Source organism: Mustelus asterias, chromosome 22 (genome assembly GCF_964213995.1).
Source record: "Mustelus asterias chromosome 22, sMusAst1.hap1.1, whole genome shotgun sequence".
Taxonomy (NCBI): Eukaryota; Metazoa; Chordata; class Chondrichthyes; order Carcharhiniformes; family Triakidae; genus Mustelus; species Mustelus asterias.
Genome location: NC_135822.1, coordinates 29,417,619 through 29,444,346, shown reverse-complemented (window position 1 = coordinate 29,444,346; position 26,728 = coordinate 29,417,619). Strand labels below are relative to the sequence as shown.

Below are 26,728 nucleotides of genomic sequence, written 5' to 3'. Positions count from 1 at the left end.
GTCGAAGAGCTTGGCGCTGTACCCCGAGGACCACGTGCAGTCAACGTGGTTGGAGCAAGCTCTGCTCCCTCCTCGCCCCGCGAACCCGCGCTCCCAGATCGATTCGACGACGGCGGCAGCTCCAGGTGGCCAGCGATGCTATTTTTGCGGTGGGGCCAAGCATCCACGGCAACAGTGTCCGGCAAGAACGGCAATCTGCAGCCAGTGCGGTAAAAAAGGCCACTACGGCAAAGTCTGCAGGTCCAAACCTAAAAACGGCAGTGCAGCTTGTAACCCTCCAGAACGGAGACCATCTCTTTCGGCACTGCAGTACCCACGAGGTCCGACCACGTGCGATCTCAGGACGGCGCCATCGTGGCAGACAGAGGAGGAGGAAGACCACCAGGAGTCGCTGCGCTTGGAGCCCTCGGCCACATGCGATTCATGGGGGCGGCCATCATGGTCCACGACGACTTGGAGCGACCAGCAGGGGTCCTCAGCATCCACATCGGCAGCATGCAGCAGCGACCAGCAGGGGTCCTCAGCATCCACATCGGCAGCATGCAGTGACGCCCAGGGGCCAACGGTGGCGTCGATCTCTCTGGATCAGACCAGGCATTACAGACTGGAACATTCCATGATGGAGGTAAAGGTTAGTGGCAGAACTGTGAATTGTCTGTTTGACAGTGGGAGCACCGAAAGTTTCATACACCCTGAAACTGCTAAAAGGTGTGGACTCCGGGTTCTCCCTGCCAAACAGACAATTTCCATGGCATCACAGTCCCGGTCTGTACCGATCCAAGGACGATGTATGGTAACTCTTGAGGTACAGGGCACAGTTTACGAGCAATACAGGCTCCTTGTGCTACCTCACCTTTGCGCGCCAATTCTCCTCGGACTAAACTTTATGGCCCACATGAGGAGTGTGATCCTACAGTACGGTGGGCCACTCCCTTCACTGGCCGTAGGGAACCAGCCGCAGCCTCCAAATTGCCCAAAGCGCCCCGCGTGCAATCTATCCACCCTGAAGATCACGACACCATCCCTTTTTAAAAATCTGGTACCTGGCTGCAAGCCCATCGCTACTAAAAGTAGGCGTTACAGCGCTGAGGACCGGATCTTTATTAGATCTGAGGTTCAGCGGCTCCTCAAGGAAGGGATCATACAGGCCAGTGCTAGTCCGTGGAGAGCGCAGGTCGTGGTAGTCAAAAGCGGGAACAAACCTCGGATGGTCATCGACTATAGTCAGACCATTAATAGATACACGCAGCTGGATGCGTATCCTCTCCCGCGCATTTCTGATATGGTCAATCAGATTGCGCAGTACCGAGTGTTTTCTACCATAGACCTTAAGTCCGCCTACCATCAACTCCCCATCCGCCCAGAGGACCGACAATATACGGCTTTTGAGGCGGATGGTCGTCTATACCAATTCCTCAGGGTTCCATTTGGTGTCACCAATGGGGTCTCGGTCTTCCAGCGTGCTATGGACCGAATGGTGGACCAGAACGGGTTGCGGGCTACCTTCCCGTACCTGGATAACGTCACCATCTGCGGCCATGACCAGCAGGACCACGACACGAATCTCCAACACTTTCTACGCACTGCATCTCGCCTGAATCTGACCTATAACAGGGAGAAGTGCGTATTCCGTACGCGTAGGTTAGCCATCCTCGGATACGTGGTGGAAAACGGGGTCATTGGCCCTGATCCAGACCGTATGCGCCCACTCACTGAACTTCCCTTGCCCGCTAGCACGAAAGCACTGAGGAGATGCCTCGGGTTCTTTTCGTATTATGCACAGTGGGTCCCCAACTACGCGGACAAAGCTCGTCCGCTCATTAAGTCCACGACCTTCCCACTTACGCCGGAGGCCCAATTGGCCTTCAAGGTTTTGAAAAGCGACATCTCGAAAGCCACGATGCACGCGGTGGATGAATCCATCCCTTTCCAGGTGGAGAGTGATGCATCGGACTTCGCCCTAGCCGCCACACTAAACCAGGCAGGCAGGCCCGTCGCGTTTTTTTCCCGCACCCTTCAAGGCCCAGAGATTCGGCACTCAGCGGTGGAAAAGGAGGCTCAGGCCATTGTGGAGGCAGTCAGACACTGGCGCCATTACCTGGCAGGTAAGCGGTTCACCCTGATCACGGATCAACGATCCGTGGCGTTTATGTTCAGTAACACGCAGAGGGGCAAGATCAAGAACGATAAGATCTTGCGGTGGAGAATTGAGCTCTCCACCTATAATTACGATATTATGTATCGTCCAGGGAAGCTCAATGAGCCCTCGGATGCCCTCTCGCGCGGAACATGCGCCATCATGCAGGAGGACCGCTTGAAGGCTCTCCACAATGATCTGTGTCATCCTGGAGTCACCAGACTCTACCACTTCATAAAAGCCCGCAACCTACCCTACTCAGTGGAGGAGGTCAGGTCAGTTACTAGAAGTTGTCGGATTTGCGCAGAATGCAAACCACACTTTTATCGACCAGACCGGGCACATTTGGTCAAGGCCACTCGCCCTTTTGAGAGGCAGAGTGTAGATTTTAAGGGCCCCCTTCCCTCAACGGATCGGAATGTCTATTTTCTTAACATAATAGACGAATTTTCCCGGTTTCCGTTTGTTTTCCCCTGTGCGGACACGTCGACTGCCACCGTCATCAAGGCATTCAGTGAGCTTTTTACCCTGTTCGGGTACCCCTGCTATATTCATAGCGACAGGGGCTCGTCGTTCATGAGCAACGACTTGAGGCAATTCCTGCTCTCATTCGGGATTGCCTCTAGTAGAACCACGAGCTACAACCCTAGGGGTAACGGACAGGTGGAAAGGGAGAATGCTACAGTCTGGAAGGCTGTCCTACTGGCACTGAAATCCAAGGGCCTTCCAGTCTCCCGGTGGCAGGAGGTCCTTCCAACTGCGCTCCATTCTATCCGCTCCCTCCTGTGTACGGCAACCAATGCTACTCCCCACGAGAGGATGTTCTCATTCCCTCGGAAGTCGTCCTCGGGGACCTCATTGCCAGCCTGGTTGACGTACCCAGGACCCGTCCTTCTGCGGCGCCATGTGAGGGCTCGCAAGTCCGACCCCTTGGTCGAACCGGTCCAACTCCTCCACGCCAACCCTCAGTATGCCTATGTGGCATATCCTGACGGGCGAGAGGACACTGTCTCCATTAGAGACCTGGCGCCCGCAGGGGACGTAGCAACTCCTGTCGCTCCTATTCCCCCAGTCACAGATCCACTACTCCTCATTACTTCCCCAGACGTGGCGCGGTCAGCACCGGGACCAGTGCATAACACTTTTACTCCCATGTACAGCTTGCCTGAGACTCGGAGATCGGCGCCACCATCATCACCACCACCACCACCACCAAACGTTCCAGGATCCCCTACACCATCGCCTCATCAGGGCCGGCCGGCCCGGGAGTCTTTGAGGGGACAGCCAGATGTTGCTTTGAGAGAGCCACCGCAAGCACCTGCTCCGGTTTCGCAACCGGTGTTGAGAAGATCGCAGCGTCGGTGTGGTCCTCCAGACCGTCTGGACTTGTGAATCCTGTTATTTTTTTTGTCATTGTCTGTTTTCATCCACCCCGCCACCTTTGGTTCCTAAAGGAGGGGTGAATGTGGTGAACCATCGTTGGTTCACCACTGGGGTTGTTATTGTGTTACTGTTGGGCTAGGGTGTTGTTGTTATGGGGGTTGTACTATGTTGTTGGGTTAGGGTGTTTGCCTGTCCTAAGTGTTATCATGGCACACTCCAGTGGGGTCCCGCCTCCGGTGGCAGGGTATAAGACCCCCTGCTCCGGCAGGACCCCTTCAGTCTGAACGGGTGAATTTGTGTTCGTAGTTTCATTGTTAATGTATTAAAGCCTTCAGTTCTAAAGCCTTGTTTCCGGGTGCTCATTGAGGTGCATCAGGTGAATTTTCCCATTCTGCCTGCCACGGAAATCATAGAAGATGAGGGGCGGACCATGGAAAGGTTCGCTGACCTCGGGGGGATTCTCGGATTTCGGGAGAGCGCGGCCGGAAAATCCCGTCCCTTGAGTCTGTTGGTACGTGATCTCAGACTTTTGTATCTTTTTCCTGACAAGATGGAACAGAGTGCATCCGGAATGCGTGGGGTCCTTGATAATGCTGGCTGCTTTCCCGAGGCTGCGGGAAGTGTAGATGGAGTCAATGGATGGGAGGCTGGATTCTGTGGGTAAACACAGCAAGAAGTCTCACAAGACCAGGTTAAAGTCCAACAGGTTTATTTGGTAGCAAAATCCACTAGCTTTCGGAACAGGCTGTCCCTTCGTCAGGTGGGTGGGTGGGAGCAGAAATGATGGGCAGAAGGGCCTCTTTTTGCGTGCTGTGGAACCTCTACCATAGAGCCTTTTTTTGCTGAGACTAATTTCTGTCCCATATTGGGGAAGATGGGTGGATGGGGGGGTTGATGGTGGGGAAGAGAGTCACTTTCCAAGGCTACATATGAGTCCAGTCCACATAAATTAAGCATCATATACAACTGCAATTATATGCAGTGTTTAAAATAATAAGTGTGGGGGGGGTGGGGGTGAGGATGTTGCATTGTTAAGTGTGAGTCAGTAACACACAGTGAGGGGGGGAGCAGCAAGCTACTGGGGACGAGCTTTGCTTCCCTGCGCTGCTCTCTCTGTTCTGCTGTGTTCTGCCTAGCCGCCCCAGACCCCCCTCACCACTCACACTGCCTTTTTGCATGCAAGTTAAAACCAGAAGTGAATAGCAGGCGACCCGGAAGATGAGATCTGCCTGAAACAAGCCTGAAGATCCATCGCAACCCCCCCCCCCTAGCCCCCCCCCCCTTAGATATTTTTTTATTTTTGCAAAAAAAAAGACCCTTTGCAAGCAAGGTCTGTATGCAATGCTGTGATTTTAAAAAAAACTTGGGTCGGCTGCAATCAATGCTGGCTGGTGCAATGGTGTGTGTGTGTGGGAGAGAGAGAGTGTGTGTGTGCAGACAGAGAGAGGGAGCTTTGCTACACTGTGCAAAGTGCTACAGTATTTTCAGATCTCTCTGGCTTTTGCATTCAAATTCAATGCAAGGCATGCGTGTTATAGGAAGTGTTGAAGCGTCTGAATTTTTTTTTAAATGTGTGTGTGTGCCGGGCTATTCAAACCCTTGGCAATTCTTAAATCTCACGTAAACAATGATTCATCAGACATGCAAATGTGATTTCTTGATCTGGGAACATCGCTTTTTTTTGTTACATTTTACTTTTGGACCCTGCAAAATATGGCGACTCAATGTCCCTTTTTAAAAACACTGGGGCTGCCATTTTTGTTTTAATTTTCTGTTTTTTTGCCTCTTCTTTTTCTTGTGGCTTTTATTCTTTCTCTATTCAAGGATAGAGATAGGAAAATAAAAAAAGAAAATATTTTTTGTTGATGCAGAAACCCACCCAGACAGTCTGAGAATGTGGGAGAGCTTTCCCAGCCACAAATGTAGCAATTTCAGCTGTATTCTGGAAATGCCCCACATTTCAGTTTGCAAGTTTTTGTAACAGACACACACACACACACACACATAGGGGCAGCAACATTTTTTAATTGTTAATGTTTTTGTTTGGAGATTATCTTTTAGGGAGTCTTTTTCTAATTTTTTTCTCTCTCCCCTGCTTTTAGGGGGTGTAATCCTTTGGGGGGGGGGATGTTTTAAGGGGCTGTGGAGAAAAGGTTTATGCATCTTTTCAAGTTTTGAACTGAAAGAGGTTTGCTTCTGAAAGATTTTAAGTTTGTATTTTTCCTGCTGTAAAGTTTGGACACTGGATGTGAAGAGGAAATGTTTTAACTGATTCTCAGCTAGAAAAAGAACAAGAAAGTGTAACTTTTAAACCTGTTCTGAATCGGATGATGTTAAGCAAAGAACGACTTTTAATTTGTGTTTTTAAAAAAAAAAAGTTTGTTGGGATTAATGAGCAAAATGTATATTTATATAAAGCGTATGTTAGAATTTTAAACAAAATGCAGATTGTATATTTATTGCTGATTCTGTAATTTATGCTGGCAGAGCGATGGTAGTTGTTGTTTGCAGTGACAGTGATTGACTGATAGACCATGTTGTCCACCCCAGCGAACCTCACTCACTGGTGTTGGGGAACACAGTACATGCAACTCTTGACTGTAGGTAGCTTTGAAAGTAGCTTTAGATGATGAAATGTCTCATTCCTGGTTTGGTCTAATTGGGCATTCTGGACGTGTGATTCAGCCGGGGCGGTGCTCAATTTGGGGTTGGGTGATGTTTGGACGGGTGGTCAGTTTTCATTCGGGGCAGGTGATCTCATAGCAACCATCATAGAATCCCGACAGTGCAGAAGGAGGCCATTCAGCCCATCGAGCCTGCACCAACAACAATCCCACCTAGGCCTTATCACCGTAACCCCACGTATTTACCCGGCTAATACCCCTAACCTACGCGTCCCGGGACTCGAAGGGGCAATTTAACATGGCCGATGCACCTAAACCGTGCATCTTTGGACTGTGGGAGGAAACCGGAGTGCCCGGAGGAAACCCATGCAGGCATGGGGAGAACGTGCAGAGTCTGTACACACCATGACCCCTGCTGAGAATCGAACCCATGTCCCTGGAGCTGTGAGGCAGCAGTGCCAATCAGTGTGCCACCGTGCCGCCTGGTGTGCCCACTATCTCTCCGCATGGGCAGGCAGATGGTCAGCATCGCACCCAGAGGGCGGGGGGGGACTGGTCATTCCAGACGCGACAGCTGGATAGGTAGTTCAGCGTCTGAGTGGATTATCCTGGACAGGTGACGTGGGAGCAGGTGGTCACTTTCTAATCTGGCTAGGTGATGTGGTTGGACTGATCAGGTGACCTGTCAAAGCACCCTACGGTATTAACCCTGATTCCTCTTTTCTGGAGGGTTCATTTACTGTGTGATGGATTTGGGCCAATGATACTAAACTTTGCAGAGCAAGTGTAGTGGATTTTCAGCAAAGTCTATGTCATTGGCTCCTCTCAGAGTGAGAAATGCAGTTCGATTTCCATTTGTAATTGTTCTGAGTAAAATTGTCAATATTAACTGCAGGCTAAATGAGAGAAAGGATTTTAATATATTCCGTAGCAGCATGTGGAATGAAAAATTCTTGTCTTATCTCCTGCAATTTTATCTTGCGTTTCATCCACCTTTCTTCCTCCTGGTGGGAAGGTCCATCTCCCACTGGTTTACAGTTTCATGCCGTGAACTCCATTAGTTCGCACACTCGGTCATTCCTCGAGTGTGAAGCTTCAGAATCTGCACAGGTTAATCAGTTCATTAATGCGTTTAAAAGAATGTATGTTGGAATTTAACAAGAAACTGTATTAACTGTTGCACCACCTGGAGAAATGTACTCCCTGTCTGTAACCAGGATATTCTACCCTGGGGGCATCATCACTAAACCTCCCCTCACACAGCCTTAATGAAACCATAAGACGTAAGAGCAGAAATGGGCCATTCGGCCCATCGAGTCTGCTCTGCCATTCAGTGAGATCATCACTTATCTGGTGTGATAATCCTCAACTCCACTTTCCCATTTTATCCCCATAATCCTTGATTCCCTTCCGGACTAAGAATCTGTCAATTCCAGCCTTGAATATCCGCAATGACCTCATTTGATTTGATTTATTATTGGCATGTATTGGGATACAGTGAAAAGTATTGCTTCCTGCATGCTATACAGACAAAGCATACCGTTCATAGAGTACATTTTTTTGTTTTTATTTGATTTATTATTGTCACATGTATAGTATACAGTGAAAAGTATTGTTTCTTGCGCGCTATACAGACAAAGCATACCGTTCATAGAGAAGGAAAGGAGTGCAGAATTCAGTATTACAGTCATAGCTAGGGTGCAGAGAAAGATCAACTTAATGCAAGGTAGGTCCATTTAAAAGTCTGATGGCAGCAAGGAAGAAGCTGTTCTTGAGTCAGTCGGTACGTGATCTCAGACTTTTGTATCTTTTTCCCAATGGAAGAAGGTGGAAGAGAGAATGTCCGGGGTGCGTGGGGTCTTTGATTATGCTGGCTGCTTTTCCGAGGACGTGGGACGTGTAGACGGAGTCAGTGGATGGGAGGCTTGTATTGTGTGATGGACTGGGCTACCTTCACAACCCTTTGTAGTTTGTTGCGGTCCTGGTAGAGCAGGAGCCAGACCAAGCTGTGATACATCTAGAATGGATGCTTTCTATGGTACATCTGTAAAAGTTGATGAGCGTCATAGCTGACGTGCCAAATTTACTTAGCATCCTGAGAAAGTGGAGGCGTTGGTGGGCTTTCTTAACTGTAGCGTTGGCATGGGGGGACCAGGGCCTAGACGTATTCTTCCAGGCAGTATGACTGAATAAGAGAATGATTCCAAAGGTAGAATCATTCACACCTTCATTTTGGTGAAAATTGCACATGTGTAGAGGGAAGGGTGCAAGACGAGCGTGCAAGTTTTACCTTGGATAGACCCAAGCCCACTGACTTTGTTTTCAAGGTTATAGAATCCTACAGTGCAGAGGGAGGCCATGCATTTACCCTAGCTAGTCCCCCTGACACTAAGGGACAATTTAGCATGGCCAATCCACCTAACCCGCACATCTTTGGAGTGTGGGAGGAAACCAGAACACCCACGCAGACATGGGGAGAATGTGCAAACTCCACACAGACAGTCACCCAAGCCGGGAATCGAACCCGGGTCCCAGGCGCTGTGAGGCAGCAGTGCTAACCACTGTGCCGTTCATCTATTAAATTCTATGATGATGTCTGGCTCTAAATGAAGCTGCTGGATGGCAATGGGAGAGAGGGAGACCCCAAACCTGAACGCTCAAACTCTAGGCCTCAAAGACTAAACACCAGGCAAACGGCTTTGCTTGGGCATTGAACCCTAATGAGGCGTATGTTTTGACTACCAAACCTTGAAAAGCAATGGAGATTTGCATTTTCTAAGCACGTAATTTATAAGACATAGGAGCAGAATTAGACAATTCGGCCCATTGAGTCCACTCCGCCATTCGATCATGGCTGATAAGCTCCTCATCCCAATTTTCCTGCCTTCTCCCCATAACCCTTCAACCCATTACCAATTAAAAATCTGTCTAACTCCTCCTTAAATTTACTCACTGTCCCAGCATCCACCGCACTTTGGGGTCGCGAATTCCACAGATTCACAACCTTTTGGGAGAAGTAGTTTCTCCTCAACTCTGTTTTAAATTTGCTGCCCCTTATCCTAAGACTATGACCTCTCGTCCTAGAATGTCCCACAGGAAGAAGCATCCGCTCCACGTCTACTTTATCCATACATTTTATCATCTTGTATACCTCAATTTGATCTCACCTCATTCTTCTAAATTCCAGAGGGTATAGGCCTAAACTGTTCAATCTCTCTTCATACGACAAACCCTTCATCTCTGGAATCGATCTAGTGAACCTCCTCTGAACTGCCTCCAATGCCACTGCATCTTTCCTCAAATAAGGGGACCAAAACTGTGCACAATACTCCAGTTGCGGCCTCACCAATGCCTTGTATATTTGCAACAATACTATTTACTTTTATATTCTATGTCTTTAGCTACAAATGTCAACATTCCATTTGTTTTCTTTATTATCTGCTGTACCTGCATGCTAGTTTTCTGTGACTCATAGTCAAGTCTTGTGCTGGATTATTTTTATAATGTATCAGCCATAATAGTAGGGCCAGACAGAGAGGAAAACTGGCCAAAAGTAAATCTGGTCTGATATCTGTCAGTTCATCTTACATATCTGAGGAAGGATGTCCTTGCTAGAGAGGGAGTACAGCGAAAGTTTACCAGGCTGATTCCTGGGAAGTCTATCATATAACTATCAGTCTATCAGTAACTGGCTATCTAACAGAAGACAGAGGGTGGTGGTGGATGGAAAATTTTCGGACTGGAAACCGGTTACCAGCGGAGTGCCACAGGGATCAGTGCTTGGTCCTCTGCTATTTGTAATTTTTATAAATGACTTGGAGGGGGCTGAAGGGTGGATCAGTAAATTTGCTGATGACACCAAGATTGGTGGAGTAGTGGATGAGGTGGAGGGCTGTTGTAGGCTGCAAAGAGACATAGATAGGATGCAAAGCTGGGCTGAAAAATGGCAAATGGAGTTTAACTCTGATAAATGTGAGGTGATTCATTTTGGTCGGACTAATTTAAACATGGATTACAGGGTCAAAGGTAGGGTTCTGAAGAATGTGGAGGAACAGAGAGATCTTGGGGTTCATATCCATAGATCTCTGAAGGTTGCCACTCAAATGGATAGAGCCGTGAAGAAGGCCTATAGTGTGTTGGCGTTCATTAACAGGGGGTTTGAGTTTAAGAGCCGTGGGGTTATGCTGCAACTGTACAGGACCTTGGTGAGACTGCATTTGGAATATTGTGTGCAGTTCTGGTCACCTCACTATAAGAAGGATGTGGAGACACTGGAAAGAGTGCAAAGGAGATTTACCAGGATGCTGCCTGGTTTGGAGGGTAGGTCTTATGACGAAAGGTTGAGGGAACTTGGGCTTTTCTCTTTGGAGCGGAGGAGGTTGAGAGGAGACTTGATAGAGGTTTATAAGATGATGAGGGGGATAGATAGAGTGAACGTTCAAAGACTATTTCCTCGGGTGAATGGAGTGGTAACTAGGGTGCATAACTATAGGGTTCATGGTGGGAGATATAGGAAGGATGTCCGAGGTAGGTTTTTTACTCAGAGAGTGGTTGGGGTGTGGAATGGACTGCCTGCAGGGATAGTGGAGTCAGAAACTTTAGGAACATTTAAGAAGCTATTGGATAGGCACATGGAGTACTTCGGGATGATAGGGAGGAAATAGCTTGATCTGGGTTTCAGACAAAGCTCGGCACAACATTGTGGGCCGAAGGGCCTGTTCTGTGCTGTACTGTTCTATGTTCTGTATGAGGAGAGATTAAGTCGGTTAGCATTATATTCACTGGAGTTTAGAAAAGTGAGAGGGGATCTCATGGAAACGTATAAAATTCTAACAGGGTTGGACAGGGTGGATTCAGAAAGAATGTTCCCAATGGTGGGGGAGTCCAGAACTAGGGGTCATAGTTTGAGGGTAATGGGTAAACCTTTTAGAATTGAGGTGAGGAGAAATTTCTTCACCCAGAGGGTGGTGAACGGGTGGAATTTACTACCACAGAGTGTAGTACTCACACAATGTTTTGAGGCCAAAACATTGTGTGATTTCAAGAAGAAATGAGATATCGCTCTTGGGGCTAAAGCGATCAAGGGATATGGGGGGAAAGGGGATCAGGATATTGAATTCGATGATCAGCCATGATCAAAATGAATGGTGGGGCAGGCTGGAAGGGCCGAATGGCCTCCTCCTGCTTCTAGTTTCTATGTTTTTATGTTTAAAACGTGTAAAATAGACTCCCGGGTTATGTTGTGGTGATCAATTTAGGGACAGGTTCGAACAGATTCGTTGGTTGAACATTATTCCTTGTAACTATGAGATAACATAAGATTTGTATGAACATTTAGCTTCCTTCAGACTTTTCTCCCTTGTTTATTCCTTGCCTCTGAGGCCAGAGGTAAACAAAACTATGGCATCACACAGCACAGAAAGAGGCCCTATGGCCATGGTGCCTGTGCCAACTCTTTAATAGGTCTATCCAATTGTCCCCCTCCCTGTTCTTTCCTCATGCCCCTACAAGTATTATCCCATTCCCTTTTGAAAGTTCCTACAGAGACTGTTTCCACCACTCCTTCAGTAGCACAGAATCTTGACAGTCCATAAGGCGACAGCACAGTGGTTAGCGCTGCTGCCTCACAGCGCCAGGGGCCCAGGGTTCGATTCTAGCCTCGGGTCACTGTCTGTGTGGAGTTTGCACCTTCCCCCCCTTGTCGGCATGGGTTTCCTCTGGGTGCTCCGGTTTCCTCCCACAATCACGAAGATGTGCAGGTTAGGTGGATTGGTCATGCTAAATTGCCCCTTACTGTCCCAAGATGGATAGTTTAGGGGAATTAGTGGGATAAACATGTGGGGTTACGGAGATAGGGAACATAGGAACTAGGAACAGAAGTGGGCAAATTCAGCCCTTCGAGCCTGCTCCGCCATTCACTCAGATGATGGCCGATCTCTCCCTGGCCTCAGATCCACCTCCCCATCTGTTCTCCATATCCCTTTAACTCGTTTTTTTATTAGAAATATATCTATCTCCTTCTTGAAACCACTCAACAATTCAGACTCCACCGCGCTATGGGGCAGCGAGTTCCACAAATTTACCACCCTCTGCAAGAAGTAGTTCCTCCTCATCTCAGTTTTAAATCTACCGACTCTCAACCTATACCTGTGACCCCTTGTTCTAGATTGCCCCATACGAGGAAACATTCGGTCCATGTTTACTATATCAATTCCTTTTAGAATTTTATTTACCTCCATCAGATCCCCTCTATACTCCTGGATAAGATGCTCTATTGGAGTGTCAGTGCAGACTCGATGGGTGGAATGACCTCCTTCTGCACTGCAATGATTCTATGAGGCGATTCGGCCCATCGAGTCTGCACTGGCTATCTGAAAGAGCACTCTACCTAACCCCACTTCCCGCGTTATCCCTGTAACCTTACTCACTTTCTTTCAAGATAGCACATCCAATTCTCTTCTGTTTACCTCGATCAAACTTGCCCCCACCATATATATTCATATCCCAGATTACAACGGCACGCTATATGAAAAATGTTCTCTCCTGCACCTGGTTCTTGAGTCTGTGCCCTCTGGTTCCTGTTCCTTCTGCCTCTGAAAACACTTTTTCCTTGTGTCCTCTTATCAGAACTTGATGTGGAGATGCCGGCGTTGGACTGTAGTGGGCACAGTAAGAAGTCTCACAACACCAGGTTAAAGTCCAACAAGTTTATTTGGAATTACAAGCTTTTGGAGCGCTGCACCTTCATCAGGTGAGTCACCTGATGAAGGAGCAACACTCCAAAAGCTCGTGATTAGTGATAAACCTGTTGGACTTTAACCTGATGTTGTGAGACTTCTTGCTTATCAGAACTGTTCATGATTTTGAATACTTCTAAAAGATCTCAACCTTCTCTTCTCTAAGGAGAACAATCCCAGATTGTCCAGTTTCTCTCTATCCCCGAAAGCCTTCATTGCTGCAAAAATTCTCGGAAGTTTCTTCATACCCTCGGCCTTGACATCCTTTGGAAAATGTGGTGCCCAGAATTTGACCGTATTTCTCCAGCTGAGGCTTAACCAATGTTTTGTAAAGGTTTAGCATAGCTTTCTTCCTTTTCTATTCCATGTTTTTAAAGCCTTTTATAACAGGCACATCAACTTTTTTTTTTAGTTTTTATTTATTAGTATCGCAAGTAGGCTTACATTAACACTGCAATGAAGTTACTGCGAAAATCCCCTAGTCACCACACTCCGGCGCCTGTTCGGGTTACACTGAGGGAGAATTTTAGCATGGCCAATTCCCCTAACCAGCACGTGTTTCGGACTGTGGGAGGAATCCGGGGCACCCGGAGGAAACCCACGCTGACACGGGGAGAACGTGCGGACTCTGCACAGACAGCGACCCAAGCCGGGAATCGAACCCTGGTCCCTGGTGCTGTGAGGCAGCGGTGCTAACCACTGTGCCACTGTGCCGCCCATGTCACCTTCAAAGATTTATGTCCACACATCCCGGGATTCTCTCTATTCTTGCACCCTTTTTGAGATTGTACCAATTATAGGAACATAGGACTTTGAGGCATGTGGTGTCCTGCCCCTTCCAGCCTGCTCCACCATTCAATAAGATCATGGCTGATCTGGTTGTGGTCACAACTCCACTTTGTCACCTGTCCCTTGTCTATCAAAAATCTAATTCTGCCTTGAATAAATGCAATGACCCAGCCTTCACTGCTTTCTGGGGAAGAAAATTCTACGTACATATGACGACCCTCTGAGAGAAAACAAATTCTCCTCATCTCCATCTGAAACAGTAGACTTCTTATTCTTAAACTGTGTCTCCTCGTTTAATTTGCTCTAAATTTTAATTCAATTTAGTTGATCGTCGGGTTCAATTGTTCTGTGTTTGATTTTGTGAGTCTGTTTACTGGTGATGCTCACTGGTGCTTGATTAATTAAGCCTGGGTGTGGACTCAGATAAGGAAACAAACTGTAGAAAGAGCTGGAAGCTGGAGGCATGGAGTAGGCATCTGAAGCATTGTGAATGAAACCCCTTACACACACACAAACTTGTGTCACCTCTCAAAAGTTCTGAGATATGAAATATGAGAGTGGCACAGTGGTTAACGCTGCTCACAGCGCCAGAGACCCAGGTTCAATTCTGGCCTTGGGTGACTGTGTGTAGTTTGCACATTCCCCCCCCCCCCCCCCCCCCCCCCCATACCTGTGTTGGTTTCCTCCGGGTGCTCCAAAGATTTACACTGTCCAAAGATTTGCAGATTAGGTGGATCGGCCATGCAACATTGCCTCTTAGTGTCCAAAGATGTGTAGGTTCGGTTGATTAGCCATGGTAAATGTGTGGGGCTACAAAGAAAAAATTACAGTACAGCACAGGAACAGGCCCTTCGGCCCTCCAAGTGTGAGTCGATTATTATGCCTGCCTACACTAAAACTGTATGCACTTACGGAGCCCGTCTCCTTCCATTCCCATCCTATTCATGTATTCGTCTAGACGCCCCTAAAATGCTGCTATCGTACCTGTTCCCACCACCTCCCTGGGCAGCGTGTTCCAGACATTCACCACCCTCTGTGTAAAAAAACTTGCCTTGCACATCTCCTCTAAACATTTCCCCAAGCACCTTAAACTTTGTCCCCTAGTACTTGACTTTTCTACCCTGGGAAAGAACATCTGATTATCCACTCTGTCCATGCCACTCATAATCTTGTAAAACTTTTATCAAGTCACCCCCTCAACCTCCGTCATTCCAGTGAGAACAAGCCGAGTTTATCTAACTTCTCCTCATAGCTAATACCCTCCACACCAGACAACATCCTGGTAAACCTCTTCTGTACCCTCTCCAAAGCAGCCACATCCTTCTGGTAGTGTGGCAACCACAATTGTACACAATATTCCAAATGAGGCCTAAATAAGGTTCTGTACAGCTGCAGCATGACCTGCCAAGGATAGGGCATGGCGGGGATGGGGTCCTGGGTGAGATGCTCTCTTGGAGAATCAGTGCAGATTCAATGGGCCGAATGGACTTTTTTGGCACTGTAGGAGTTCTGTGGTTCTCTGGCTCTATACAACAGTGACCTCCTGTTTGTCTATCTTTAAGACAGCTACTATAACACGCATTTTAGTACGTTATTGCTCTGTTGCTTCTCAAAATATCCCTTGATGGTTTGTTCCAAGATCAGGAACTTGCCCACCAGGGAATTGACTTTGAGTTTAACCATTCTGTGCCCTGTTGCACGGGAGCCCGAACCTCTCTGTTGAAATGCATTCGGCACTGGGTTTCCAAAGCCCTTTCTTCATTTCTAACCCATCACCCGTCCTGTTTGTTTACGGGGGAACAAGACTTAACCTGACTTTTCTGTCTCAAAGTAATGTGGATAAGATTAAATCTGTCTCCTGTAAAGACCACAGCCAGCCACACGTAAATATTTTATTTTTAAATAGCCCTTAAGATTTCACCCTTCCGCTCAGCTATGCTGGTTTGTGGTTTCACAGGATGTTGGAGAGCATTTTGTACCACACCCAAGGATTCATTCTTCACCAGCTGAGGGCTCGAGTGTCGGTTGGGTGTTCAGAAATGAAGTAGTGAGGATAAATCGCCAGCTCTGTGATTGACCCCATCCTGACTTGAAATGCTTAGCTCTGTTCTCTCGCCACAGATGCTGTCAGACCTGCTGAGATTTTCAGGCATTTTCTGCTCTTGGTAGAGGATAAATGACAAGCTATTCCTGTGCTGAGCGGTGTAATGTTCACTCCCTACCCACCATCTCCATTGTGCATTCTTTATGCTACTTTGCTTGGTTCTCAAAACCTTACAGATAGTGAACAGGGCGGGAAATAGATTAGGCCCTTCCTGCAGCCAACCTGTAAGATGAGAGAGTCAACCATAGAATCCCTATCCATAGAATCCCTATCCATAGAATCCATAGCCATTGAATCCCTATCCATATAATCTCTATCCATATAGTCTCTATCCATAGAATCCCTATCCATAGAAACTCTATCCATAGAATCCATAGCCATTGAATCCCTATCCATATAATCTCTATCCATATAGTCTCTATCCATAGAATCCCTATCCATAGAATCCCTATCCATAGAATCCCTATCCATAGAATCTCTATCCATAGAATCCCTTTCCATTGAATCCCTATCCATAGAATAATCCCTATCCATATAGTCTCTATCCATAGCATCCCTTTCCATAGAATCCATAGCCATTGAATCCCTATCCATATAGTCTCTATCCATAGAATCCCTATCCATAGAATCCCTATCCATAGAATCCCTATCCATAGAATCCCTATCCATAGAATCCATAGCCATTGAATCCCTATCCATATAGTCTCTATCCATAGAATCTCTATCCATAGAATCCCTATCCATAGAATCCATAGCCATTGAATCCCTATCCATATAGTTTCTATCCATAGAATCTCTATCCATAGAATCCCGACAGTGCAGAAGGAGGACACCAGCAGTATTCCCACAATGGGGAAAATTGGGACCCCATCCCCTCCTCCCCTAACATTGTGCAGAACACCTCTATCTCTCCACAATCCAACTAGTTACCGTGACAAAGGTTCAAGGTAGCCAGATTGAATAATTCATCAAGACCTCACCCGCCACCATGTTGTGTTATGGAGGCTAACTTGTTTTTAAAAGAGTAAGCTAGCCACCGACCGGAGACATGGGTGTTCCAAGCCATCCGTTGATTTCTAATTAACCCGATCAGTTTACAAGCCCTGAGTATTTGAGCGGTGACCTTTACAGGAGCAGATCAGGATAGCAGCCAGGCATCCCAACCTTACTGCGGATTAACTGACCACCTCCAGTAGCATCTCAGGAAATGTGTGATTAATAAAAATATTTTTTTGTTTTGTGTGGTCTCCTCCCAGTAGATGTCAGGAGTACAGTTAATAAATGCAGTCGCATTTTTGTGATTAGCATGGAGGAACAAATCCTTCTCCATTCTCCATGTTAACTCAGGAGTTGAGTACAGTACCGGAAGAGGCTATATTGTTGGAGGGCCCATCTTTTGAATGAGATGTTAAACCAAAGTCATGGGCAGAATTTAATGAGGGTGGTGAGGGAGAGGGGGCAACGTCTGTCACTGAAACTGGTGGCACCCCTTCCAACCTGACCTCCAAAGTCCTTCGAGAGAATTATGCCCTTAATTGGCAGCAGGAACCTTGCCGCCCAGGCTCTTAGCCCCACGGGGGACATTTTAATTGCAGGATCCCCCCCCCCCCAACGCCCCGCAGTGGAAACCGCACCCAGAGAGCTGCTGGCCAATCAGAGGCAGGTAACTCTAGCCGCAGGCAGTGCCATTGGGAGTGGTGGTTGCTGCTGTTAACACTTGGGCCTTCACAAAGGGGTTCCTGGTGAGGGGGAGGAGTGGGATTGGAGGTAAAGGCAGGGGAATGGTTATTAGCGGTACCTCATTCCTTCCCGATGCCAGTTTTCTTGATCTGGTGTTGAATGCCTTTGAATGAGGTTACCCACCCCCACACCCCTGCTTCCTGGTAGACTGGTAGCAATCCAGATCCCATGTGGTAATCCAACTTGTCATTGGTTGAGTACCAGCAGTGGTAGGATGAGACTCATTCCCTGGGCATTAATTGCCCACTTAAAGGCCTCAGTGGGCATCTGGGTGGGAAAGCTCTCCTCAAAGCTTCTCACTCCAAAATTAATCGGGACTGTGGGGAGGTGGGTAGGCAGTGGGGTCACCACTCTGCCTCCTACCGCATGATCAAATGACCCACACTTGCTCAGAACCCGCCTCTGAGTGGGACGAGGGGTTGGGGAAGGCAACATTAAACTCCATTCCTTGTCTGCCTGATCAGGTGGAGGTAACCACTCCAGGTGCTACTTCTAATAGAAGAGCAAGATGATTTCCGATGTCTTGGCCAACATTCCTCCCTCAAACAATGCGCACGACCAAAAACAGATCACACGATCAACCATCTGATTTGCACTTCATGAGAACTGGCTGTACATTGTTTGGTTGCTGCGTTTGCCTACGTAGCAACATTTACTTAATTTCAAAATGAGTTAATTGGACATGAAGTGAGTTGGGGCCAAGCTTTGGAATGATATAAATGTCTTGTTAATGTTCTTTTCTGGAAAAATTCGGGTGAGAAAATCAAACACTTGAATGAGCGAAAAAAGAGCTGGGTTGGTTTTGGTCTTCAAGGTGTCGGAGTTTATAGTCAGGAATTGTAACTCTTTGCCTTTCCACTCATTTCCCAAACCCTGGTGCCAGTGTGGAGACTAGCGAGTTGGGAAGGCAAGTTGGGTTTTGGCCAGATGTTGCTGCTGTTCTTTCTCCAACAAAAACGCAGGAACGGTTGAGGACTCTGGGTCTGTACTCGTTGGAGTTTAGAAGGATGAGGGGGGGATCTTATTGAAACTTACAGGATACTGCGAGGCCTGGATAGAGTGGACGTGGAGAGGATGTTTCCACTAGTGGGAAAAACTAGAATCAGAGGGCAGAACCTCAGGCTAAAGGGACGATCCTTTAAAACCGAGATGAGGAGGAATTTCTTCAGCCAGAAAGTGGTGAATCTGTGGAACTCTTTGCCGCAGAAGGCTGTGGAGGCCAGGTCATTGAGTGTCTTTAAGACAGAGATAGATCGGTTCTTGATTAATAAGGGCATCAGGGATTATGGGGAAAAGGCAGGAGAATGGGGATGAGGAAAATATCAGCCATGATTGAATGGCGGAGCAGACTCGATGGGCCGAGTGGCCTAATTCTGCTCCTATGTCTTATGGTCTAAATACACTGTCTTGCGGAGCTTCAGCCGAGGAATCCAGAGTCTCACTCAGTGAACCTTCCAAGCACTCCCAGCCTGGTGTCACACAGGCGTAGAGTGTTTGACTGCATTGCTGTTTCTCAGCCCCAGTGCCGAGAGAAATACTTTGCATCATCGTAACACTTCCCACACCAGCCTTTCATCCAACCTCGGTTGAGTTTGTCCGTTTGTGTTGTGGGATCACCAGGAACTCGGTTGAGATTTCCTAAACTCATTTAATGATTTGATTTGCTTTGATATGATTTATTATTGTCATGTGTATTAATATACAGTGAAAAATGCTGGTAAATGGGATTAGGTGGGAGTTCAGGTGTTTCTCGAGTGTCGGTGCGGACTCAATGGGGCAAAGGGCCTCTTCTGCGCTGTATGATTCTATATTTAAAGTTTTAAAAGTTTACATATTTATTAGTCACAAGTAGGTTTACATTGACATTGCGATGAAGTTACTGTGAAAATCCACTAGTATTGAAAAGTATTGTTTCTTGCATGCTATACAGACAAAGCATACCGTTCATAGAGAAGGAAAGGAGAGGGTGCAGAATATAGTGTTACAGTCATAGCTAGGGTGTAGAGAAAGATCAACTTAATATAAGGTAGGTCCATTCAAAAATCTGATGGCAGCAGGGAAGAAGCTGTTCTTGAGTTGGTTGGTACGTGACTTTTGTATCTTTTTCTCGACTGGGGAAGTTGGAACAGAGAATGTCCGGGGTGCGTAGGATCCTTCATTCTGCTGGCTGTTTTTCCGAGGCAGCAGGAAGTGTAGACAGAGTCAATGGATGGGAGGCTGATAGGATTCATACAGTCAGCTGTAAAGGGGAGATACTGGGGGTGCAGGGGCAGGACGTGAGGAGACTCTTAACCTGCCAGTCAGTGCTGGGTTTAAATCCCAATCTCAGTGGTTGAAGGTCAGTACTTACTGCTGTGCCACCAGTTCAGTCTGTATCTATGGTGTCTCTATCGGATAGCTGGGGTGGCAATGGAAATGTAGTGATTTATTGCAGAGGACTGTTAATGAAACCAGAAAAAGCACAGATATCCATGGCAAGTGCGGGAGGCAACCTTCAGAATAAGGTACAGGTCAGCTTGCCCTACAGGGGCAAATCAAATCATTGCCCTCCAGGGGCAAATCAAATCATTGCCCTACAGGGCAAGCTGACCTGTACCTTATTCTGAAGGTTGCCTCCCGCACTTGCCATGGATATCTGTGCTTTTTCTGGTTTTAAAGTTTCCTTAGTGACTTTCTCTAGCTGAGCTCCAGAGGAGTTCAGCCTCCAGTTCTACCATTTTAATTGGGAATCCTGTCTGAGATACCAGTGCCCAGTCTTAACCCATTCAGGCGGCATCAGGAGCTGGAATTGAAATGATAGTTTCCTAAATTTGTGTCAGGTCAGCCGATTGTGGAAATGGACATTAGAACAATATCCAAAGAAAAACTCTCAGTAATGTGCAGGAGCTTGGCAATCATAGAATCCCTACAGTGCAGAAGGAGGCCATTCGGCCCATCGAGTCTGCACCGAACGCAGTCCCACCCAGGCCCTATCCTCATGACGTCATGCATTTACTCTAGCTAGCCCCCCTGACACAGAGGGACAATTTAGCGTGGCCAATCCACCTAACCTGCACACCTTTGGACTGTGGGAGGAATGATGTGGAGATGCCGGCGTTGGACTGGGGTGAACACAGTAAGAAGTGTGAATAACACCAGGTTAACAAGACCAGGTTAAAGTCCAACAGGTTTATTTGGTAGCAAAAGCCACTAGCTTTCGGAGCCTTAAGCTCCTTCTTCAGGTGAGTGGGAATTCTGTTCACAAACAGGGCATATAAAGACCTATAAAGTGGGAGGAAACCAGAGCACCCGGAGGAAACCCACGCAGACACGGGGAGAACGTGCAGACTCCACACAGACAGTGACCCGAGCCGGGAATCGAACCCGGGTCCCTGGCGCTGTGAGGCAGCAGTGCTAACACTGCGCCACCGCGCCACCCCTGAAGATCACCTGAAGAAATTGTCAGTTCTGTTGCTTAAAGTAATTACCGTGTTAATTCAAGTCCAGAAATAACAAGGGTCCCTTCTGGGTAGAATGTAACTCCTAATTCTGGTGACCATTCACATTCAGGCCAGTTTGCTTCGTGGGTTAATCTGATCTGGGGCAGACCAAGAGGATTCAGGGTGGAATCCCGACTCCAGACTGGATTAGCCAATCTCGGCTGGTATTGTTGCAAGGTGCCGTAATTGGACAACATGGAGCCCCTGGAATAAGGCAAAGGCAATAGCACTACCCAGAACCTTCTGCCTGTAATTTTCAGTACGTAGATGCCAAATGGGGATAGGGTCAGTCTTGGTAGATGCAGGGAGGATATTCCCAATGGTGGGGGAGTCCAGAACAAGGGGTCACAGTCTGAGGATGCAGGGTAGTTCATTTAGGATGGAGGTGAGGAGACATTTCTTCACCCAAAGAGTGGTGAGCCTGTGGAATTCATTACCACAGGAAGTAGTTGATGCCAAAACATTTGAATGAATGTATTCAGGAGACGGCTAAATATAGCACTTGGGGTGCATGGGATCAAAGGTTATGGGGAAAAAGCCGGGTTAGGCTATTGAGTCAGACGATCAGCCATGATCTTAATGAATGGCGGAGCAGGCTCGAAGGGCCAAATGGCCTCCTCCTGCTCCTATCTTCTATGTTTCAATGTAAGTCTTCATGGTCCTTTAGTCTATGATTTGGTGTTTGAGTATACACAAAACCAGCAACCCCAGTATTTATGGAGAGAAACACAAAGTGCTTGTGAGATATCGAGTCAAAGAGGGCGTGGTTCGGCTAGCTGACTGAAGGCTGGGAGTGTCTTAGGGAGGAGGTCTGGGAAGGAGAAGAGGGAGCTGGAAAGGTTTAGGGATGAGTGGGTGCTCTTGACCACTTCCTTTGATAAGGCCGGCAGGGAATGCCGAGAGGGGCTTGTTCCCGGGGGATTCAAGCTTAGGACAGTGGCCAGAAAGAAGGAAGGGCTAAGAAGAGTTTGACTCGGGTTTGACTAGGAACGGGGAGGCTGAAATGAATGTGGAACAGCGAGTGTGAGTCGAGGGTCGGATCAAGAGCATTGAAGACCAGATAGCAAACCATGGAAAAAGGGAAAGGCTAAAGTTATGCCAGAAACAGTGGATTTGTACCCTAGAGATAGTCAATGTCTTTTCAACCAGCAGTACCTAACAGAGGATAATAAATTATTTAGACACCATTATATTGGTCTTGTGGATTGTCAGTGAAGATATCAAATAAAGGTGATGGGTACCTTCCCTGACCTCCCCTCACCTACTATTTATCCATCAACTATCTACCGCAATCTTTTTCCTTTACTTTATCAGCACTTTCGTGACACATGCTCAGCTGAGATTTAATCTCTTGTTTTTCATGTGACCAAAAGACATTATCCTCCACACTCTTCCTGCACCATGCATCTTTTCTGGCGGCATGGTGGCACAGTGGTTAGCACTGGAGCCTCACAGCGCCAGAGACCCGGGTTCGATTCCCGGCCTGTGTCACTGTCTGTGCGGAGTCTGCACGTTCTCCCCGTGTCTGCGTGAGTTTCCTCCGGGTGCTCCGGTTTCCTCCCACAGTCCAAAGATGTGCGGGTTAGGTGGATTGGCCGTGCTAAACTGTCCCTTATTGTCAGGGGGACTAGCCAGGGTAAATGCAAGAGGTTATGGGGATAGGGGTCTGGGTGGGATTGTGGTCGGTGCAGACTCGATGGGCCGAATGGTCTCCTTCTGCACTGTAGGGATTTTATGATTCTGTGTTGAAATTAAGAGTCATCACTTGCCCTGGCACGTTGCACTTAGGACCTCAAAACCCCTGACCTCTGTTGTTCTTCTCTTCCGACAAGCTGTAGGTTGTTGTTCAAGCTGCAGTTTGGTGTCAGTAAGCTATTGCACCTGAACTTGCCATCTGTTCTTCTATCTTCAGTCTAAATAATGTGCTGCACTTTGACTTTGCTCTGCACTTCTATCTCTCGATAGATAAAAGCTCTGCAATCTTCATTCCTACAGGACTGTGTTCACATTGATATCTTTCTTCCAGTCGAGTGCTAATTGTCCATTAATTTTTTAAAGTTAAAGTTTATTCATTAATGTCACAAGTCGGCTTACATTAACACTGCAGTGAAGTTACTGTGAAAATCCCCTAGTCGCCACACTCGGGCACCTGTTCGGGTACACTGAGGGAGAATTTAGCATGGCCAATGCACCCTAACCAGCACGCCTTTCAGACTGTGGGAGGAAACCCATGTAGACACGGGGAGAACGTGCAGACTCCGCACAGACAGCGACCCAAGTCGGGAATCGAACCTGGGTCCCTAGTGCTGTGAGGCAGCAGTGCTAACCACTGTGCCACCATGCCGCCCCAACCTGAGGTGTAGGATCACCCACAGTGCTGTTCAGGAGGGAGTTCCAGGATTTTGACCTAGTGACAGTGAAGGAACGGTGATATATGTCCAAGTCAGGATGGTGTGTGGCTTGAAGGGGAACCTCCAGGTGGTAGTGTTTCCAGGTATCCGCTGCCCTTGTCCTTCAAGGTGGTAAGGGTAAAGGAAGATGCTGTCGAAGGAGCCTCGGTGAGTTGCAGTGCATCTTGTAGATGGGACACACTGTTGCAACTGTATGCCTGTAGAGGAGGGAATGAATGTTTAAGGTGATGGATGGGGTGCCAAGCAAGTGGACTACCTTGTCCTTGATGAGATTGAGATTCTTGAGTTTGTTGGAGTTGCATTTATCCAGGCATCAAACTTCTGACCTATGCCTTGTAGATGGTGGACAGGCTTTGGGAGTCAGGAGGTGAGTTACTCCTAAGTAGAATCCCCGTCTCTGTCCTGCTGTTGTAGCCAGATCATATAATTGCTTAAGTTTAATTTCTGGTGAATGGTAACCTCCAGGATGTTGCTTGTCCTCCTGTAGGAGACTGAAACTGAAGATTAGGGTCATGTCGGAGGTACACGGAGGTGATGTTTATCTTCTTTAATCCTTGTACTGTATTGGTGCCTGTGTCTGCTGTCTGGACAATCTCAAACTCTGGCAACCATTGGGTCCTCTATTTAAGCGTCAGTAAGGAATGTGTCACTTTTCCCATGAAGGCTGAAGGAAACAGCAATTTTTCCAGAATTAATTTAAGACAGTAGACATCTCATCTAAGTCTATCTGGGACCGACAACCTAGTTATAACTTGCCGCCCGTCCATATTGTGACACCTTAGCACAATCCAGTAATTTAAATGCCAGTATCAATCCAGGGATTCCCAAAGAGAATTCGTATCAATTTTTTATACAGTTGCTTAAATTCCATGATATATTCTGCTCTGCAATGTCATTACTTTCCAAAATCTATCAAGTTTTAACCATGCCTTATAGGCACTGCATAGATCATCTTTCTCACAGATTTCACCAGAGAACTCGAACAGAAGGTCCAAACCTTTAATCACTGTGTAACTGATGGGCATCCGTCTTGCAAAATATTTTATTCCTGATGTTAAATTAATGACTTGCAAAACTCAGTCCTTGTTCGACCTTTCGCTGCCTGTCTGTCTGCACTATTACAAGGCACCAGTAAGTTGTGTTAAGGACCAGATCAGAAACTCAAAGATATTTTATGAAGTTAGCCTAGACCCTAACTTTTACCTTTGATTTTGGCATTAGGGTGAGCATAAGGTGCTTCGCTCCAGGCATGATGCACGGGCAGCACGGTAGCACAGTGGTTAGCACCACTGTCTCTCAGTGCCAGGGACCTGGGTTCGATTCCCGGCCTGGGTCACTGTCTGTGTGGAGTTTGCATGTGCTCCCCATGTCTGCGTGGGTTTCCTCCGGGTGTCCAGTTTCCTCCCACAGTCCAAAGATGTGTGGGTTAGGTTGATTGGCCATGGTAAATTGCCTCTTAGTGACAGGGAAATTAGTAGGGTAAATATGTGAGGTTACGGGAGTAGGGCCTGGGTGGGATTGTTGTCGGTGCAGGTTCGATGGGCCGGATGGCCTCCAAATAGAGTCACAGAGATTTCCAGCATTGAAACAGGCCCTTCGGCCCTACTTGTCCATGCAGCCCCTTTTTATTTACCCCTAATCTTGTCCCAATTGCCCGCATTTGGCCCATATCCCTCTATACCCATCTTACCTATGTAACTGTCTAAATGCTTTTTAAAGGACAAGATTGTACCCACCTCTACTACTACCTCTGGCAACTTGTTCCAGACACTCGCCACCCTCTGAGTGAAAAAATTGCCCCTCAAGACATTTTTGTATCTCTCCCCTCTCACCTTGAACCTATGCCCTCTAGTTTTAGACTCCCCTATCTTTGGGAAAAGATATTGACTATCTAGCTGATTTATGCCCTTCATTATTTTATCAACCTCTATAAGATCTCCCCGAAGCCACCTACACTCCAGAGAAAAAGGTCCTAGTCTATCCAGCTTCTCCTTGTAACTCAAGCCATCAAGTCCTGGTAGCATCCTAATAAATCTTTTCTGCACTCTTTCTAGTTTAATAATATCCTTTCTATAATGGAGTGACCAGAACTGTATACAGTATTCCAAGTGTGGCCTTACCAATGTCTTGTACAACTTCAACAAGATGTCCCAACTCCTGTATTCAATGTTCTGACCAGTGAAACCAAGCATGCCGAATGCCTTCTTCACCACTCTGTCCACCTGTGACTCCACTTTCAAGGAGCTATGAACCTGTACCCCTAGATCTCTTTGTTCTATGACTCTCCCCAACACCCTACCATTAACTGAGTAAGTTTTGTCTTGGTTCGATCTACCAAAATGCATCACCTTGCATTTATCTAAATTAAACCCCATCTGCCATTCGTCAGCCCACCGGGTCAAGATCCCCTAGATAACTTTCTTCACTATCCACTATGCCACCAATCGGCAAACTTACTAACCATGCCTTCTATATTCTCATCCAAATCATTAATATAAATGACAAATAACAGTGGACCCAGCACCGATCCCTGAGGTACACCGCTGGTCACAGGCCTCCAGTTTGAAAAACAACCCTCGACAACCACCTCTGACTTCTGTCATCAAGCCAATTTTGTATCCATTTGGCTACCTCACCCTGGATCCCGTGAGATTTAACCTCATGCAACAACCTGCCATGTGGTACCTTGTCAAAGGCCTTGCTAAAGTCCATGTAGACAACATCAACTGCACTGCTCTCATCTACCTTCTTGGTTACCCCTTCAAAAAACTCTATCAAATTCGTGAGACATGATTTTTCACTCACAAAGCCATGCTGACTGTCCCAAATCAGTCCTTGCCTTCTTGCACTGACCACAATTCCCCCCAGCCCCTATCCCCATCGCCCCACGTATTTACCCTGCTAGTCCCCCTGACACTAAGTGTCAATTTAGAATGGCCAATCACTCTAACCCGCTCCTCTTTGGAGTGTGCGAGGAAACCGGAACACCTGATGGAAACCCACACAGATATGGTGAGAACGTGCAAACTCCACACAGACAGTTACCCAAAGTGGGAACTGAACCTGGGTCCCTGGCGCTGTGAGGCAGTAGTGCTAACCACTGTGCCACCATGCCTCCTGGACTGCTTTGAGTTCTCTGTGAAAGATTTGGGATACCCAGTCATATGACCTTGCCTGTCAATCAACCTAATCAAACATTACTCTGCAATATCCCTGAGGAAAACACAAAACAACAGCATCAGTTAAGATTGGGTAACATTGGCGCAACTAAGATCAATTATACTGCTGCAGTAGCAATACAATGCTTCTCGATCCAGACAAAAC

The 26,728-nt window shown here is 47.2% G+C and overlaps 1 protein-coding gene across 2 annotated transcripts in view; it reads left to right on the top strand.

Annotated features, from left to right (window-relative positions):
* The first annotated feature begins 4,728 nt into the window (after positions 1–4,728).
* The window catches only part of LOC144509986 (zinc finger protein 362-like), a 103,274-nt gene continuing 81,274 nt past the window's right edge, over positions 4,729–26,728 (top strand). Inside the window, exon 1 of one of the 2 annotated variants that reach the window (XM_078239062.1) lies at positions 4,729–4,850. The gene's annotated coding sequence lies outside the window, so the exon portion shown is untranslated. The remainder of the gene's footprint in view (positions 4,851–26,728) is intronic. The other variant, XM_078239063.1, reaches the window with a different exon arrangement.